General features: G+C 44.1%; 1 pseudogene; it reads left to right on the plus strand.

Moving 5' to 3' along the window:
* Window positions 1–14,848: 14,848 nt before the first annotated feature.
* On the plus strand, window positions 14,849–17,282 carry LOC111151904 (annotated as a pseudogene).
* Window positions 17,283–17,556: the final 274 nt, after the last annotated feature.

Here is a 17,556-nt window from a genome sequence, read left to right on the forward strand (position 1 = left end):
CAGGCTCCAAAAGCAAAACTGGCACCTGTCTGTTGCAAAACCCTAAAGGAGGGCTGGGGGGAGGGCATGGAACTGAAAACCTGCCAGGAACTTCAGGGAAATTAAGAAAAAAAGGCATAAGTTGTTCAAGGTACTCCTGCCAAAGGCACACAGGGACTGAGCAGGGGAGCCACCGACTCCGGGTTTTGTACAAACAGCAAATGGTTTTGTACACGAGGCCCATGGCCTCCACTATATCATCCTGTAGAAAGTTCCAGAAGATTGTCAGTTCTTATCTGGGGGAGAAAATTCTGCATCAGATCAGAACTCCCTGCCTTGAGTAACTGGCAGTGGTAAGAATTCCAGAGGAAATCACGTGTGGCTACACTTGGTGACGTCACAAAGCTCTCCTCAGCACCTCTCTGGGCATTGCGTTGTCCTCAACACAAAGCAAGCCTGCTCTCACGAAGCTTACGGTCCCGTGCGGATGAGGGCAGAGGCATAAAGAGAAGCGTGAACCCTGAAATTCACGTAGGACATCGATCCGTTCAACCACATTTCTAGGTGTGAGCTTATATAATATCCTTTTGAGTCCATAAAAAAGAAACCATCAGACAAATCAGCCCCCCTGTCATTTTAACTAAAGCACCTCAACCAGTTTTGGTTCTGAAAATAGAGAAGTTCTGGCTTCATGCTTTTCTAGAAGTATGCAAGGCAGTGTGCAATTTACCTTTGGTGGAACTAGCAAAAATAGTTACGATTTGTGAATTCTCCTTTTATTTAGATTTAAAAGTGAGAAATCCATTTATTCCAAATTCATTATCCACAACAGATAGAATTTGCCCCTTGCTCCAATCTGGCTGTAAAGGCCACAGAAAATCATAGAGGAGATATGTAAACTACATTGACCGTGAGCTCACGTGTAGCAGGAAACCGCAGAGAGAAGGGTCTCTCTTTGCTTGCTGATACAAAAGTCACACCACGAGGGACGCCTGGACGGCTCAGTCGGTTAAGTGTCTGCCTAGGGCTCAAGTCCTGATCCCAGGACCCTAGGATTTAGCCCTATTATCAGGCTTCCTGCTCAGCAGGAAGGCTGCTTCTTCCTCTCCCTCTGTTGCTACTCCCCTTGCTTGTGCTCTCTCTCTGTCAAATAAATGAATAAAATCTTTAAAAACAAGAACAAAAGTCACTATGATTGTGTACAAACCCGACTACAAGGCAAGGTTCTAATTAGTCCTCGTTCTCCCCCCAAAGCTACAAGACCGGCAAATAAACCCCTCCAGCAAACTGTGCCAGAAGGAGTAGAAGCTCAGGGATAACAATGCTAGCAGGAATTTGTACCTGTGATGTAGTCCCTCATATTTTCTTTTAAAATGCTCGTCTCTCCTGTCTTCCTGCTCTTCATCCCTTCTCATCTCCAGCATCTAACTTTTTGGGGCAAAAAAAGGGCATTCCTCCAAGAGGATAGACCAGTGTACCCAAAAGGGGGTAAAACCTGGTGGCCTTGATTTGGCAACTCTTACTATGTGTTTAGAATGTTCACACATTTGGACTCCAAAATAATACTTTTAGGAACTGACCCACAGGAAATAGTCAACAATGAGGATACCTTTGTATGTGCAAATATTGTTCTGAATAATTTATTTTTTTAAGGATTTTATTCATTTATTTGCAGACAGAGATCACAAGTAGGCAGAGAGGCAGGCAGAGAGAGAGGGGGAAGCAGGCTCCCTGCTGAGCAGAGAGCCCAATGCGGGGCTCGATCCCAGGACCCTGAGATCATGACCTGAGCCGAAGGCAGAGGCTTTAACCCACTGAGCCACCCAGGCGCCCCTTGAATAATTTAAAATTGGAAAACAACTTAGTTAAATCTTCATAAATGTGGGCTTTAAGTCAACTCTGATAAGCCTGTACATCATGAACACTTTTGACTATATAAAAATATGAACATTGTCTATGGCAAAAAAAAAAAACCAAACAAACATTTACAATGTCAAAGACAAACAGGTAAATTATCTGTAGCATATATGATATAATTTATTTGACATAAAAAGAACTCTTTAAAATCAATAAGAAAAGAACAACCCAATTTTAAAAAGGCCAATAACCATGTGGAAAGATGTTCAGTCTCACACAAAGAAATGTAAACTGTATTAGCAGCTAGATTTAATTTTTCATCTATATTATAGGCAAAGCACCCCCCCAAGAAAACACATTTTTTTTAACTGTTCTCATTCATTTTTGGTGGAATTGTAAAGCTGAGGGACAGTCTCATAATCTACCAACATCTTAAATCCTGGAATATTTCCACTGTAGGAATTTATCCTTGTATATATACTTGTACAGGCACATAAAAACATGTAGGGAATTTACAGCAGTGCTGTTTGTAATACCAAAAACCTGGAACAACATAACAAATAAGGAATGGTACTTCCAGAATGTGCCACACAATGGACTATGACCAGCTGTTCCACAGAACGAGGTAGCTCTACATACACTGACATGGAAAATGATGCCCAAGATACGTTGGTATACTGACTGCTGAATGACTACAGAACAATGGAGAATATTAATTAAGAATAGTCTGATCTACATTTTGTAATAAACCCTTAATTTATATTCAAAAAAAAAGAATAGTCTGATCTGTGAGGTACATATATATTTTTTTCACATAAAAATAGAAAATGTCTTGAAAGACACAAAAGAAATATACATAGTGGCAACTTCCAAAGGTTAGAACTTGAGGGGAACAGGGATTTTATACTTTATTTTATATCATTCTGAACTGTTTGATTTTTTTCTTTCAATGATTACTCTTGTAATTTAAAAAAAAAAAACTTGAGCCATTAACTGAAACATTATTAAAAACCTACTCTATTACTGGAATTGTGTAAACACTCGGGATGCAGTGGTGAATGGATAGACAGTACTTCGCAAGTAGTAAATAATAATGTGAAGTGAAAGGGATTATTGCAAGCGGATGAGAGGAGACTACAGTAATGGCAAGAGTGCGCCTGCCTGAAGTCAAGCAGAACTTTTATAAGGAAGAGTAAAGAACTGGAGCAGGGTGGGGTGGGGGGCGGGGAAGGGGAGACAATGAGCAAAGGGTGTGATCAGATGGTTGATGAGGGACTGTTTTTCATTGTGGTCAGCCTATTTGCAAGAGGGTTGTGAAGGAGAGACTCCAAAGTCCACTGCTGGCTCAGACTGAGCATGGGTCAAAATTCAAGGTTCGGGATGTGGAGGGTGGGGTGGAGAAAAAGCCTACCTAAAGTTAGGCCAAGACAAGTGAGTATTCCTCAGGAGCAAAGAGCAGAGCTAATCATTAGGAGACAAAGAATGGGAATCTGGCGGGTCCATGTCCATTAAGTCCTAGGTAAACAGGGGGTAGCCCTGAGTCTTATCCAGCTCATACTGGATAGGCTGGTTCTTTGCAGTCAGCATTTACAGAACACAAAGGAGTGGGGGATTTCTTGCCCACTGCTGTTTTCCAAGGAACAGGGCTCAGGTAGGATTTGACCTTGTCAAAGACGATCACAACCCTTGAAGAGCTTTAATTCTTGAGGACTTAATAATTAAGTGATCAAATAATTAAATAAACAAAAGTTGCAGAACTGTCATCAAATGCTTTCAGAGACAAATGACTCCTGGCCCCCCAGTGAGGACCTATAAGAACACTGTTAGTTCCTTAGCTTTGCAGTTTCAAAAATTCATCTGTATCTGCCCAGGACCAGACTGAAAGATCAGTGTAACAGAACAGATGGCACTGAAATGGACCCGATTATGTACAAAGATGTAAGATTCATTACAGCTCAATGAGGGAAAGCAAGGATTACCCAATAAATGGTGTTGGGACAATTAACTAGCAATTTGGAGAAACAGTAATTTTCAAATCTCACTTTATATTATGCACTAAAACAAATTCCAATTGAGTGGAAGAGTTAAACATGGGTTTTTTAAAACATCAAAATCTCAGAAAAATAGAACTGAATATTTTCCAAACCTCTAAACGAAAGAGAACTTTATAGGCTCAGAAGCAACATAAAGAATAAAAAGAAGAAAAAGAGTAAGATCTCCAAGTTTGACTGCCAAAAAAAGTAACGTATTAAAGCAAATGGCAAACAAAAAATATTGTAACAAAGAGGCACTATATTTAGTATTTAAGACCTCATGTATATGGGTCAGAAACAAATTAAGACTCTAAAAGATAGGGCAAAAGACACTCACAAAGGAAGTTATGTAACTAGCAAACAAGGATTTGAAACGTTCAGTTCCCAGAGAATAAAAAATATAAATTAAAACTCTAAGTTACCATTTCCCCCTGTTAAGTTAGCATAAATTGAAAAATAATACCCCTGGGACTTTTGTTTCTGGTGAGGATGTAGAAAGGGACAAGTGACTGATAAACCTGCCTTAGCCAGGAGAACTAGCTGAGGAAGCCACAAAACTGCAGTTTTCAAAACCATCAGAGTGCTCAGGATGGAAAAGAAACCTAAATAAACTAAACTACAGAGATGACAAGGTCTTCCTAACATAGAAGAGATCCCTGGCTGCTTTTATCTATGAAGTGTCAGGAAGAAGAGGGATCTGCCATAAACCCAGGTAAAGAAATTTCAGCCCAACACGTAACAACACCTAATAGGTCTATGTGAGCTCCTGCGACAGATCAGAATTCTGAGAACCCCAGTCACAGAGCAAGTGTACACCCACCCACATGCCAAAACTTTCAAACAGGTCTTCCTCAAGCACACAGGTAACAGACCCAAGGCAAAAGGCAAGATCGAACCCAGAGGATTCCCTTGAGGCAGGCGGCATGTTTCCCAAGACAAGACCCACTGAAGACTGGGAGTAAGACAGAGAGCTGCGAAACCCCTTCAAAGGACCCAGGGCCTCCCCCAAGTGCAGCACAGTGGCCTTCCTAGACACAGAATGGGGCAGAAGATGAGGAGGGGCCTCTTGAGTTGCAGAATCCTGGGGGAAGGACCTAAAACTCAAGCCGGCAGCTGGCTACCAAGCAGAAAGAGAGAAAGCCACCCATGGTCTAGAGAGCTGGCAACAGAGCTGCGAAGCCTAAAAAGATCTCTTGAGTCTCACTGGTGCTCAGGGCCCAAGCCCTAATGGAGAGAGTCTTGACATCATTCTCAAAACACCTGACCAGTGATGAATGGAAGGGATCTGAAGATTAAATGCGTCCATACCCTGCTCAGACAGAGCTTCGATGGTCTCTGTCCCTAACATTAGCAGCCTCAGAGAAGGGACATAACCTTTCCTATGAGTAAATATTCTTTATATCAGTCTCTAGTGATCTTTACACACAACATCCAACATAAATAAAGAATTAAGAGACCAAAAGATACGAGCCCAGAGATGGCTCAGATGTTAGAATTATCTAGACAGTGACAGCGGAATAAACAAAGTAAGTATGTATGAACGACTGGGGAAATTTGGAGAAAGATGGAAACCATAAAAAAAGAACCAAATGGGCATGTTATTAATTCCTTAAAAGACCACTAATTCTGTTTAAAACAAAAATTATAACAATGAATTAAGAGTTTAGAGCATATATAATTCATTATTACAGTTTTCATTTTTATGAAGTCCAGAACAGGCAAAAGAATTTTCTTGAGTAATGAAAATATTCCATAATGGGGGAAGGGTTTAAAGGTATATATAATTATCAAACCCCATCAAACTGATTTCTTACAATACGGGCCTTTCATGTCATACCATTTATACCTCAATAAAAAAAAATTTTTAATTATATCTTAGGCTGCTGAGGGCATAGTGAAACCAATATTCCTATAAACTGGACCATGGTTTTGGAAAGCATTTGCGCAATATTAATCAAGAATTACTGAACATCCAAACATTTTAACTCAACAATTTCACTTAGGCAAATATACTCTTAAGAACTAATTCAACAAAAAGTAACATGCACAGTAATGTAATGCACAGTATTTTTGTAATAGGGTAATCAGAAGCACTTTGAAATCCAACACTGGATAATAATTTAACAATGTGCAACAAATATATATTTGAGCCACGGAAATTATATCATCATGGCCTGCCTGGGTGGCACAGTCAGTTAAGTGTCCGACTTTTAATTTCTGCTCAGATCGCGATCTCAGGATAGTGAAATCGGAGCCCAAGCCCCACACTGGGCTCCGTGTTCAGTGTGGAGTCTGCTCAAGTTTCTCTCTCCCTCTCCCTCTGCACCCCACCCCCTGCACACCCTCTCTCTCCCTAAAATAAATAAATAAATCTTTATTTTAAAATTAAACTATCATGACTATATAACAAGCTGAAGACATGTTTAGGCTGTAAGCCTCCATGTCCTTGAAAAAACACACACATGAGAAAAGCACTGGAAAGGGAGAAACTGTAATGATAAGTCATTCTTCTGTTGGGCATGTGGAAATATTTTTTTCTTTGCAGCTTGGTTATCAGCATCTTGATATTTTTCTTTCCTTTAAAATGTTTTCAGTTTTTTTAGCTTTCCTTTTTTTTCTTCCTATCTTCACAATATTACATTTTCCTATCCAGGAATAAGGTTTTTTTCCTGCAGTGATTCTCTTATCATTTACATCCTTCCATCATTTTCTTTGTTTAAATTACTTTTTTATTGCACGGGAAACCCATGATTACATTTTCATGATTTCTTCTGTATATAAAAGGACCTCAGTTTTGCCCAGCAGTTTTTAGCTTCTAGAAAATAAATGGGAAGAGACTTCATTTGTGAATATAACAAATTAACAAATGGGATGGGCCTTCCCAATGACCCAAATGCTTGCACCTACCAGAAGGAATCATGATATAGAGCTAAACTCTACGCTGATTAATGTAAAACATTAAATCTATTTACTTGGAAAGCATCTGAAAAGACTAGCAGTGGTTAGTCTCTGGGTAGTGAGATAAGGTGAAACTGCTTTTTCTCTGTCTGCTTTTCCTACAGTGAATCTGTATTATTTTGTGACAAAAAAGAAATGGTAAACTTAGATCCCAATTTCAGGCTCAAGCCCTCCTGAAGCTCTGGACACGAGCCTGATCCAACTCAAGGGGGGAAATGCAGCCAGAAGCTTTCCCACCAGCGGTTCTTCCAGCCATCCATGCTCCACTTCCTGTCCCTTGACCTTGCACCCATCAGTCACACTGTCCACACGCCTCCCTGCCCCACCCACGGGAAGTAAGAGCAGGAAGCAGGGACCCTCAGTCTGGTCTCTCTTGGTTCCTGGACTCCTTGGTGTCACCTAGGCAGCTAGAGCAATAGCTACACCTACGTTCCCTCCCCGAGTCCCCAGCACCAGAGCCTGCTAAGCCATCCTAGCTGTGGTTCATGCCAGACCTTTATTAACCGTGACAAGGGCTTGGAAAGCCTGAGAGACATCCTAATTTCCCTGTCTCCCTGTAGAAGCAAATAGAGTTAAGGGAGGCTGTGGAGGGTGGAATGGTGGCAGATGCATCCCTGGAGAGCCCAGCTCCAGCCTTCCTGGCCGGCTTGTGTCTCCCCCTCTTGGCTCAGATCTCCTCTCAGGAGCCTGGCCAAGCCTGCTGAAGGATTGCTGAGGAGGTGACTACAAATCGAAATGAACATCCAGCTGTAAAGAATTCAGAGAGGTGATGAATAGCTTCATGGGGCCCTGGCATATTGCAGACGGCAGAGAAGTCTCTCCCCATCCACCCCTGAGTAAATTAGAGAGACACCCTTCGTCCCTCCCTCTTCCTGACCCTCACAGTGCTCAGAAGAAGGAAGCGTGACCACACCTAATGAGGAGGGGTGAGGAACAGCCCAAATTAGAGGGAACCTCATTAGAATATGTCTCCTCATAGCTATTCAATCACTAATTGACTTTTTCTCCTCACTTTAATTTTGACGCTGGTGTCTTGATTAATTAACTCTGTCACCAAAGCCCCAGGGTGTCACAGAAGGACTCACCAGGAGTTTATCTTGCTACATTCTGGCCAATTTGACAGATAGGCTCTCCCTGGCCAGCTCCATGGGTAATGGCCTGAGCCTATTGTGGTCCCTTGAGCCCTAGAGGAAACGGAGAACTGTTGGCCACAGGGCCCAGCCAGCAGGAAGAGAATCAGAAGGCCTACACTGTTGCTTTCCCTCTCTGACAGCATAATAAATTTCCTTCTCACCATCTGCATTCTCATACGGAACTTCGTAGTTCATCACGGACACCATGGGCAGTGGGAGAACTGGAACACAAGTGTTGCTTCTGGATAAGCCTTCTGGGAAATCATTTGGTCACTCATTCATTCCTTCACAGAAGTATTTAACTTGTTTTTCACTGGCCTGTGCTGGACTTTGTGAGGAAGGAAGGGGTCCAAAGAAGTCTAAGTTATGGGCCCTGCCCATGAGACATTTATCATTTTAGTTGAAGAACTGTAACGTTCTCTTATAAAAACAGAGGCCAAGATTTGGTGTTCAGAGAAAACCCCAGGTGGCAAAATCAATCGTCCTGGCTATTTCAGCCATGGGTCCCCCCTCACTTCCTGGACCCCTTGGTATATTTCAAGTGTGCAATGAGTAACTGCCACGGAGCCACCAGCAGGGGGAGCTTTGGCAGGAGAAATTAAAAAGTCAAAGTTCTCTTCCTCTGTGTGGCTTTCTCCATTCTCCCTCCTGGACTGGAGGCATTAGGTCTCAGGAGACAGCATTTGAGGGAAGGGAAGCTCTCCTTTCATCCCCTCCTCAGCCCACCCTGCAGAAGAGGAAGACTAACCCAGACTCAGCTACAGCGCTCCACCCTACAGGTGGGCTGGGGGTCTGCTCCTGGTCCGCACAGCACCGGGAGCTTTTAGGCATCTTCTTTTTTCTTTCTCTTTTTTCTTCAGCTTGGTGACAGAAGCGGCATACTGCTCTGGGGGCTCACTGTTCTTGAGCACACCACCCATCCTGCCCTCTTCTCTCTCCTTTCCAAGAGGAAAAGAAAGAAGATTCCTGATCAGGAATTGTCTTTTCCTATGGTATTCAGTGTGAGGAGGAGGAGAAAGCAAAAGCCACGGCTGCTTCTGTTTCCTCTGGCCTAATTTACAAAACTCACCTTATTGTGGCTCAGGGCCCACCCTCACTAGCATTTAGGTGTTATTTTCCCTTTACAAGTTTCATCACACGCATCTTTCTCTAGGAGACTCCTAGGGAGGAATGCTATGATCTTGGGCAGAATATGCCTTTTCCAGGGTCCCCTGTCCAAAGACCATCCTTGAGTGCTTGATACATATGGAAAGCCAACAAGGCCAAGTCATCCCCACAATGTGCCTCCTGCAGAGGGCCTGGTCCTGGTAGTATTTTTAAGGCTCTACCCTAAAGAACTCCCTTGTCATGTGCTCATATCTGACACGGACTTTCCCAGATTGCCCGGCTTCTCATATCTCCTATTTTCACTCTTGACCTATTTTTACCCTAATTTGGCAACCAATAATAATATCCTCTGCTTTAAAATAAAATAAAAAATCCTAATGGTTTTCTATACTGTAATCGAATCTCCTCACCATAGTCTACATGGAAGGTTGCACTGCTGATCTCAACTCCTGCTGCTCCTCTCCATGGAAGGACTGTGCATCCCCACCCCTGATGGCATCACTTTCGGCCACGTAACTTGCTTTGGCCAGTGGAAGGGGCCCATCCACTTCCATGCAGAAGCTGTAAGGATCGCGTGATCCTGTACCTTCTCTCTTCCCTCTGTGAAAAGACAAGAAATGTCTCAGGTAGGAGCTGTCCCATCTACCAGAGTCCTGGAGTGAAGATTTGCAGCCCATCCGTTATAGACATGTAGTATGAGTGATAAATAACCATCTTTACTAGATGCTATTGAGATTTGAGGGTTCTTTGTTACCATTCAGAGGAGCCTCATCTGATTGACATATTCTATGGTGCGATCCAACCCCTGATCACTTCTCCAATTTTATCTCCTACCTTCCCTTCCTTCACCCGCTACATTGCAAGCGCCCTGGCCTTCTTTCTCTTCCTTGGACATGCCATGTGTGTTCTCACCTCAAAGCCTTTGCACAATACGGATTCCTCTGCCCGGACTGCTTTTCCCTGAGGTCTTCACATGGCTGGCCCTTCTTCATTATTCAGATCTTGGTTTGAATCCTAGCTTGTTAAGAAATGCCTGCCCTGAACCCTATCTAACGGAGTCCCCCAGCTATTCTCTGTCATGTTATCCTGTTTTATTTTGCATCTGTCCACTAGTTTGCTATTTGTTTTCCCTCCTCGGGAATGAGCACTTCATGAAAGTAGAGATCTTGTCCATCATAGTCACTGCTGTATCTCTAGACACTACAAGGTTACCAGACACATAACATACACTCAGTAATATTTGTGTCATGAATAAGTAAAAGTCTCTCCCAAACTTTAAACCCAGTTTCAACTGCCAACTGGACTCCTCTTCCCAGAATTCATGATCCAGAGACCCAAAGCAGAATTCATAGTTCTGTCCCCTCTTCTCTTATCCCAACCTTGTCCTCATCTTATTCCTGATTAATGACTCCATCCCTCACCCTATCCCCCCAACCAGACTCCTCAAGTACTTTTCCACACCTCCCCTTCACTCATTTCCTCCATTTCCAATCAGTCGCCAGGCTGATTCTCTTTTTTAAATCTTTCTCTAATCTACTTCATCCTCATTCCTACGCACCTGCCCTCACTCAGGCCCTCATCATCCGTTGCCTGGATTATCACAATCTTTGCAGAACAGGGCTCCCTGTTTCCAATTCTCTCCCCTCCCATCTGTGCTGCACACTGCCACCAGAATTATCTTTCTAAAATCTGATAATGTCACTCCCCTGTTTAGAAGGATTTAAAAGGAGCTTCAGGATAAAGTTTAACTCCTCAGAGGCCACAAGATACCTTTGCCTTCTGGCACCTGCCACTTTTGCCAGTATGTCTGCCACTCATGGCCGGACACATCACCCCATTCGACCACACTGAGCCAGGGTAGCAGATCCAACATGTACTTGCACTTTCTGCTCCCTCTCCCTGGAATGCCCTTCCCCCCTTCGCCTCCCCAAACTCACACTAAGGAACATGCACATATGCACACACTCCCATCAGGACCCACCTACTGAGAGTGAGAGAGCAGCCTTCTCTGCTGCTCTCCCTCTCAGTGCTGTGTGTAGCCTCTCCCCACCCTCCTCATCCTTCTCCTGAAAACAAGAAAATAGCTCTAATGATGTGCCTGATGCAAACCTCTCTTAAAAGATCACATGGCACTATATGCTCTTCGGGTACAGGTTCATCTATGTGCTTCTCAAGGGCTGAACAAGCAGCCTTTCTCCTCTGAGTGCCCAATACTTCACACAGCATGTCCTTCCCCACGGACACATAGCATGTGCTCAATAATCTCGTTCCAGCGACTAGATGGACAGATGGTATTAGGTATAGGAGAGAAAATAATAGATGGACTAATTACATTACCAACCGGAGTCTGCATGATACGACCAGGAAAAGAAAGCAGAAGACAGTAGAATCAACTCTTAGTTTCAGTTCTGCCCTAATAAAGCTACCCTACAAAGTGGATACACACCCGGAGTAACAGGAAGAGGATCCCAGGATTGAAGGAGCCCTTAGCTCCTTCACCAGTACGCTGACCTCCAATATGACTCTTAAACTCCCTGTCCCAGGAGTCCTCATTTACTGCTTATGTAGCTTTCTCCCACCTGTATATTATAAGAAAGGGCTTTCCTAATGCTCTTCCCATTGTGCAGATTCTGAAAAAGGAAAAGGATGTCCCCAAACCACACAACTGGTAATCAGCAAAGTAGAACTTCAACTAGGAGTCTTTGAGTCTAAGCTGCGTGTCCTCCTCACCCAGCTGGGCCATCTTCCCCTCCAAAGAGAGCATCAGTAAGTGGATTATCTCTGTTACCACCACCTCTAAAACGCTTTAGGGCCAATACTTTCTCCCCTGCAGCTGTCTAGAATCACTTCCCACACCTAACCTCTCACTGTCCCAAGCCCCTATTAGGGCCCATTAGGGCCCATTCTCTGGAGAGTGGGCCGGGACCCCTGGCTCTTCCCCCCGGAAATGGGGGCTCCCCTCCAATGGGGAGCAGCACAATCCTCAGCAGGGCCACTCAGAAGCCAGGCTGTCATTTTAGAAGATTTGGGTTCCAACTAAATACTACTCACGACTCAAAATAACCCCTCCAGTCTCCCTGGTTATTTCTTAAATGGAGTTCTTAACAGTAATGATGGCACCTGCGGGGGAGGAAAAAGAAAGGATTTAGGCTGAGAGTTGGTTTCATGTCACCTAAAAGGATTATTTTATACCATCAGAAAGATAATTCCCCTCCTACCAGGGGAGGATGGATTAGGTCTTTACTTCAGTTGGCACTTTATGAAAAGATTATTTAAAGATTATAGGACAAAATGGATACATTTGACAACATCTGCTAGGGCTGGGTTTTTTGGCTGCCTGAGAAACAATTGTTAATTTATACAATTAATAGATTGCTCACAGTGGTGCTAATCTAGAGGCCGTCTGCCCATAAATGTCCACACACTCCTGTTGTGGAGTTTTCTTTCCCATCTCCCCACTGATTTTTGATGAAGAATGATACAAAATGCCACTGCCTCCATGAAGTCTTCCCTGATCTCCCCACTTGGAAGTGGACACTCTTGCCTCCGGACTCCTTCCCCTCTTTGAAGGTATTATCACCATGCTGCTTAGTGCAGGGGACCACCCTCTCCTCCTGGACCAGAAACTTCTTGCACACATCATTACTCAGGCCCCATAAAGCTGTTGCATACCTTAGGGGGGGAGAAATGTAAACGCTTCTCTGTGCTCCCAGCCATTCCCCCAGGCAGTATAGGGAAGGAAGGTCTTAGAGGCCTCCAGGGGTCAGGAGGGCACCAGTGTTGCTGGGGTGGGGTTCTGCTGCTCTGAATCTCACCATCTTGTTATTCACAGCTTTGGGGCTGAGGAGCACAGGCTAGGACCTGCCACCCTGAGGGGCCTCTAGAAAGCACTGCGGCCCAGAGCATCTTGGTCAGACATGCCAGATCTCAGGCAGCTCGGCTATTTCTGGTGGGGCAGTCATGAGAAAAGTACTTAGGAAAAGTACAGAGGATCCTGGATTACTTGTCTGAAAAGTCTTTGGGCATGATGTGACAGAAGCAAGTCTGCTTTACTCAGAGTGGAAAGCTGTCTCCTCAATCCCCAGAAATCTGTGAATGGCACCTATATGCCTTCACAGCACGGCCATCCCCAATGGCGACCCACTCTTTAAGCTTCTCCCCATCACGGCCCTTTGGCCCACGCCAAACTAAAGCCAACCCTAACACTCATGCCTCAAACTCTTCCCTGCCTCCCAGAAAGAGTTACTTCTGCCTGGACTGCCTCCCCTCAGCCCTTCCCTGCCCCATAAATTTCTCCTCCACTGGTTTAGACTCAGCTCAGATGTCAGCTCCTCTGTGAAGCCTTCCCTGATGCCTAGTATATATTATCTGAGACATAGAGAAGCAAAAATCACCGTTTCTGAAAACATTCACTAATAAGTGGCCACTCATAATAAATACTACTCAACAACTATTTACTGAGTGCCCATTATATGCCAGGCACGGATCTCCATACTTGGAATACAGCAGTGAGCAAAACACACAAATATGCCCATGCTCGTGGCCTTACACTCTAGCAAGGGGCAGGGGGTATCCATACACGACAAGCACAGTGACAAGTAAATTATATAACATGTTAGAGGTTGGCTAAGTGTGTGCAAAAAGGAAAAAGTAGAGAAGGGTAAAAGGGCCAGAGAGAGTTGAGGGGGACAGGAGAAAGGGTGGACGGAAGGGGGCTATTGGACAGACCAGTTTTAGGAACTCAAGAGAAGGAAGGAGGGAAGCAGAGGAGGAAAGCAGGCTACAAGGAGTGTCTGATAAGCAGCCAGAAATGAGGCCAGAGTAGAAGCCAGGTGGAGAGGCAGTGTCGAGGAGGAAGGAGAGATCATCCCTGTCTACATTGCTATTATGGAAGCAAGATGCATGCTCAGAGTCACAAGTCAGCAACACGGAGGACATAGGTGGGTTTTACAAGAGCAGGTTTGGTGGGCAGACTGAAGTGAACCTGAGAGAGTGGGGAAACGAGAATGTGGAGGTAGCGGGTGTAGACAACCTGCTTGAGGTTTGCTGCAAAGGGGAGCAAAGACAAGGGACATGGGCAGGAGCGGTAAGGCACGTGGAAGAAAATAACAAAAGGCAAAGCACCAGGGCCACAGGCGAGGGTAACTTTTGCTAGAGTGGAGGGGACGGGCAGAATGAGTGCACACGTGCACAGGCCACAGAAAGTCCCAACTCCCTGCAAAACTGCAGTCCCATCCATATTCACCAAGCTCAGGACCTGGGCCCTCTGTTCAAATGTATTCATTTATTCATTCATTCCATGGATTTTCACTGAACACCCTCTACATGACTGGTTGGTTCTAGGCACTCCCCAGTACACAGTGCAGACAGGCCAATGATCTCTGCTCTCCTCCTAAGTTCCTAAGTTCAAGAAACTCAAAAGACAAGGACATTTAATAATAATAATAATAACAAGGACAATTAATAATAAAAGTTCTGATAAATGTTCACATTATGTCATTATTATAGCCTTCATAAAGATGTATCACCATGGTCTATCCCCTACACTGACAGCGATTTTCTTTATAATATTTATAACTCCAGCACCTAACAGAGTTTCTGACATAGAGAAGGGACTTTTGAGATGATTGTTGAATGAATACGTGAAACCTGAAAGATGAGAGAAAATCCTCGTTTCAGGTTCCTCCATAACATCCACCGACGTGAGTTACCAAGCTATACCCTCTGAAAACAAAACATCCCTGTGACATCTAACACCTTTGGACAAAACAGTGATTCACAATGAAGTATGAAGCAGTATCCTTGGATACTTTTAACAACCAGCTCAGATGGGCCATCCCTTATCGACTGGACTTCTCCATGGAGCGGGACGGGATGGAGATGTGGGTGAGATGCTTTGGAAACTGAGGTACCACCAGGTAAGAGAAGACGAGATGTCCTGGCCCAGCGGTTGGTCCTGCTTCAGCACGGTGACATCAAATACCACTGGAGGGGACATCGAGGTGGGACACCAGAAGGGGTTCAGAGGGTGAACAGAGTTTGTAAAAGGGCTCCTTAGGTTTTTTTGTTTTTTTTTTAATTTTATTTTATTTTTTATAAACATATAATACATTTTTATCCCTAGGGGTACAGATCTGTGAATCGCCAGGTTTACACACTTCACAACACTCACCTTAGCACATACCCTCCCAAATGTCAAGAACCCCACCCCCCAAACCCCCCTCCCCCCATCAACCCTCAGTTTGTTTTGTGAGATTAAGAGTCACTTATGGTTTGTCTCCCTCCCAATCCCATCTTGTTTCATTTACTCTTCTCCTACCCCCTTAACCCCCCATGTTGCATCTCCTCTCCCTCATATCAGGGAGATCATATGATAGTTGTCTTTCTCCGATTGACTTATTTCGCTAAGCATGATACCCTCTAGTTCCATCCACGTCGTCGCAAATGGCAAGATTTCATTTCTTTTGATGGCTGCATAGTATTCCATTGTGTATATATACCACATCTTCTTTATCCATTCATCTGTTGATGGACATCTAGGTTCTTTCCATAGTTTGGCTATTGTAGACATTGCTGCTATAAACATTCAGGTGCATGTGCCCCTTCGGATCACTATCACCCTAAAGATATGTTTGTATCTTTAGGGTAAAAACCCAGTAGTGCAATTTCTGGGTCATAGGGTAGTTCTATTTTCAACATTTTGAGGAACCTCCATGCTGTTTTCCAGAGTGGTTGCACCAGCTTGCATTCCCACCAACAGTGTAGGAGGGTTCTCCTTTCTCCGCATCCTCGCCAGCATCTGTCATTTCCTGACTTGTTAATTTTAGCCATTCTGACTGGTGTGCGGTGGTATCTCATTGTGGTTTTGATTTGTATTTCCCTGACGCCGAGTGATATGGAACACTTTTTCATGTTGGCCATCTGGATGTCTTCTTTGCAGAAATGTCTGTTCATGTCTTCTAAGGGCTCCTTAGTTTGAGGACACTTGGAACTCCTGTGGCTGACAGTCCCAAGCTCATCCCCAGCCATTTCCAGGTGGCAAGAAACAAAGTGTCTAATTCTAAATTGGAGTTTCTGATTGTTTTAATTATTAGGCTGACTATGTCTGATTAATTCTTTGCCCTTCCAAACTTCCCATCAGTACATATATTTGGCACCATACAGAAGCCGCTGGCCTTTCAATGACTTGTGCTCTGTGCATCTGGAGACGGGCAATCACAGAAGAACAAGCCAGAAAACAATTATTTGAAGGAGTAAGAAGGAAGCTGGTACTTGATCTTATTACTTCTGACCAATTTCTTGCTTTCTATTTAAGAATAAGAGTTCTAAATAGTTTTTTTTTTAAAGATTTATTTGACAGAGAGAGAGAGAGATCACAAGTAGGCAGAAGAGAAGGGAAGCAGATCCCCCACTGAGCAGAGAGCCCCATGCGGGGCTCAATCCCAGGACCCTGAGACCATGACCTGAGCCGAAGGCAGAGGCTTAACCTACTGAGCCACCCAGGCACCCCAAGAGTTCTAAATAGTTTAAAGTGAAATGGAATCATTTTAAAATTGTACCTTCTGGGAAGTGCTCCCATTGGGAGTGTCCACCAGGCTGGAACCCACAGCCAACTCCACCCTCAATAGTTTGAAATTTGAGCCTCTTGTAGCCCTCATGAACAATTTCACCTTCCTCAAGTTCAAGACACTTGAAACGTCAATGGTAGGAGTTTCGTGCACTTTGGGACCGGTCAGCACTGGATACTAAGAGACAAGAGAAGAACTTGATGTATATGAATAGGAAGAAAACTCTGGAGCAACTAAGCCACTTTAATGATGTCACTGAAGAAAATCATGTCTGGAAATACAACTCCTGTAGACGAGCCAAGTGGAATGCAACTGCCTTCCAGCAGCTGTCAGCCAGGCCATTAAGACCCCACACATCATCAGATTACTTACAAAGAAATGGTCGGGTCGGCTCCAGACAAGGTGAGTGGAGATGGATGGAGATCTCATGGTAGGGAAGCTGGAAAGAGGCCTGAACGCCCAACAGAAAGTGGAGATACTAAGTGCTCTCAGGACACTTGGAGAAAAGCTGACTGCGATGATGAGGCCCTATTATCAGCAAATGCAGGTCTCTCCTCAGCGAGTCTGAGAAAGTCTCTACAGACCTTGGCTCTGGAGGCAAACTTCTGGCACTGACAAGTTTTGATGTTGGACAAACAAAAAAATGACATGGCATGGAAGCTTGGGACATTCTCACTATATGTGGCATTTCTCTTCTAGGGATTCTGAATCATTGCTAAGAAATCAAGAGACCCTAGAAATGCATTGATAACCTAAAAAAAGGTGACTGAAGAACACTGTTGTGGCTTCGGGTTATACCCTTCATCATGGTGCTTTGTGATCCTAGACTTGTTGGGATGATGGACACATGGGACCTTGTTTGTTATGTCTCTCATGTTTGAGGGAGAGAACAGGAAACAGCTTCTCTGCCTGTTTTTATCA

The sequence above is a fragment of the Enhydra lutris genome, unplaced genomic scaffold, assembly GCF_002288905.1.
Source record: "Enhydra lutris kenyoni isolate GAN:26980312 unplaced genomic scaffold, ASM228890v2 scaffoldscaffold27, whole genome shotgun sequence".
Lineage (NCBI taxonomy): Eukaryota > Metazoa > Chordata > Mammalia > Carnivora > Mustelidae > Enhydra > Enhydra lutris.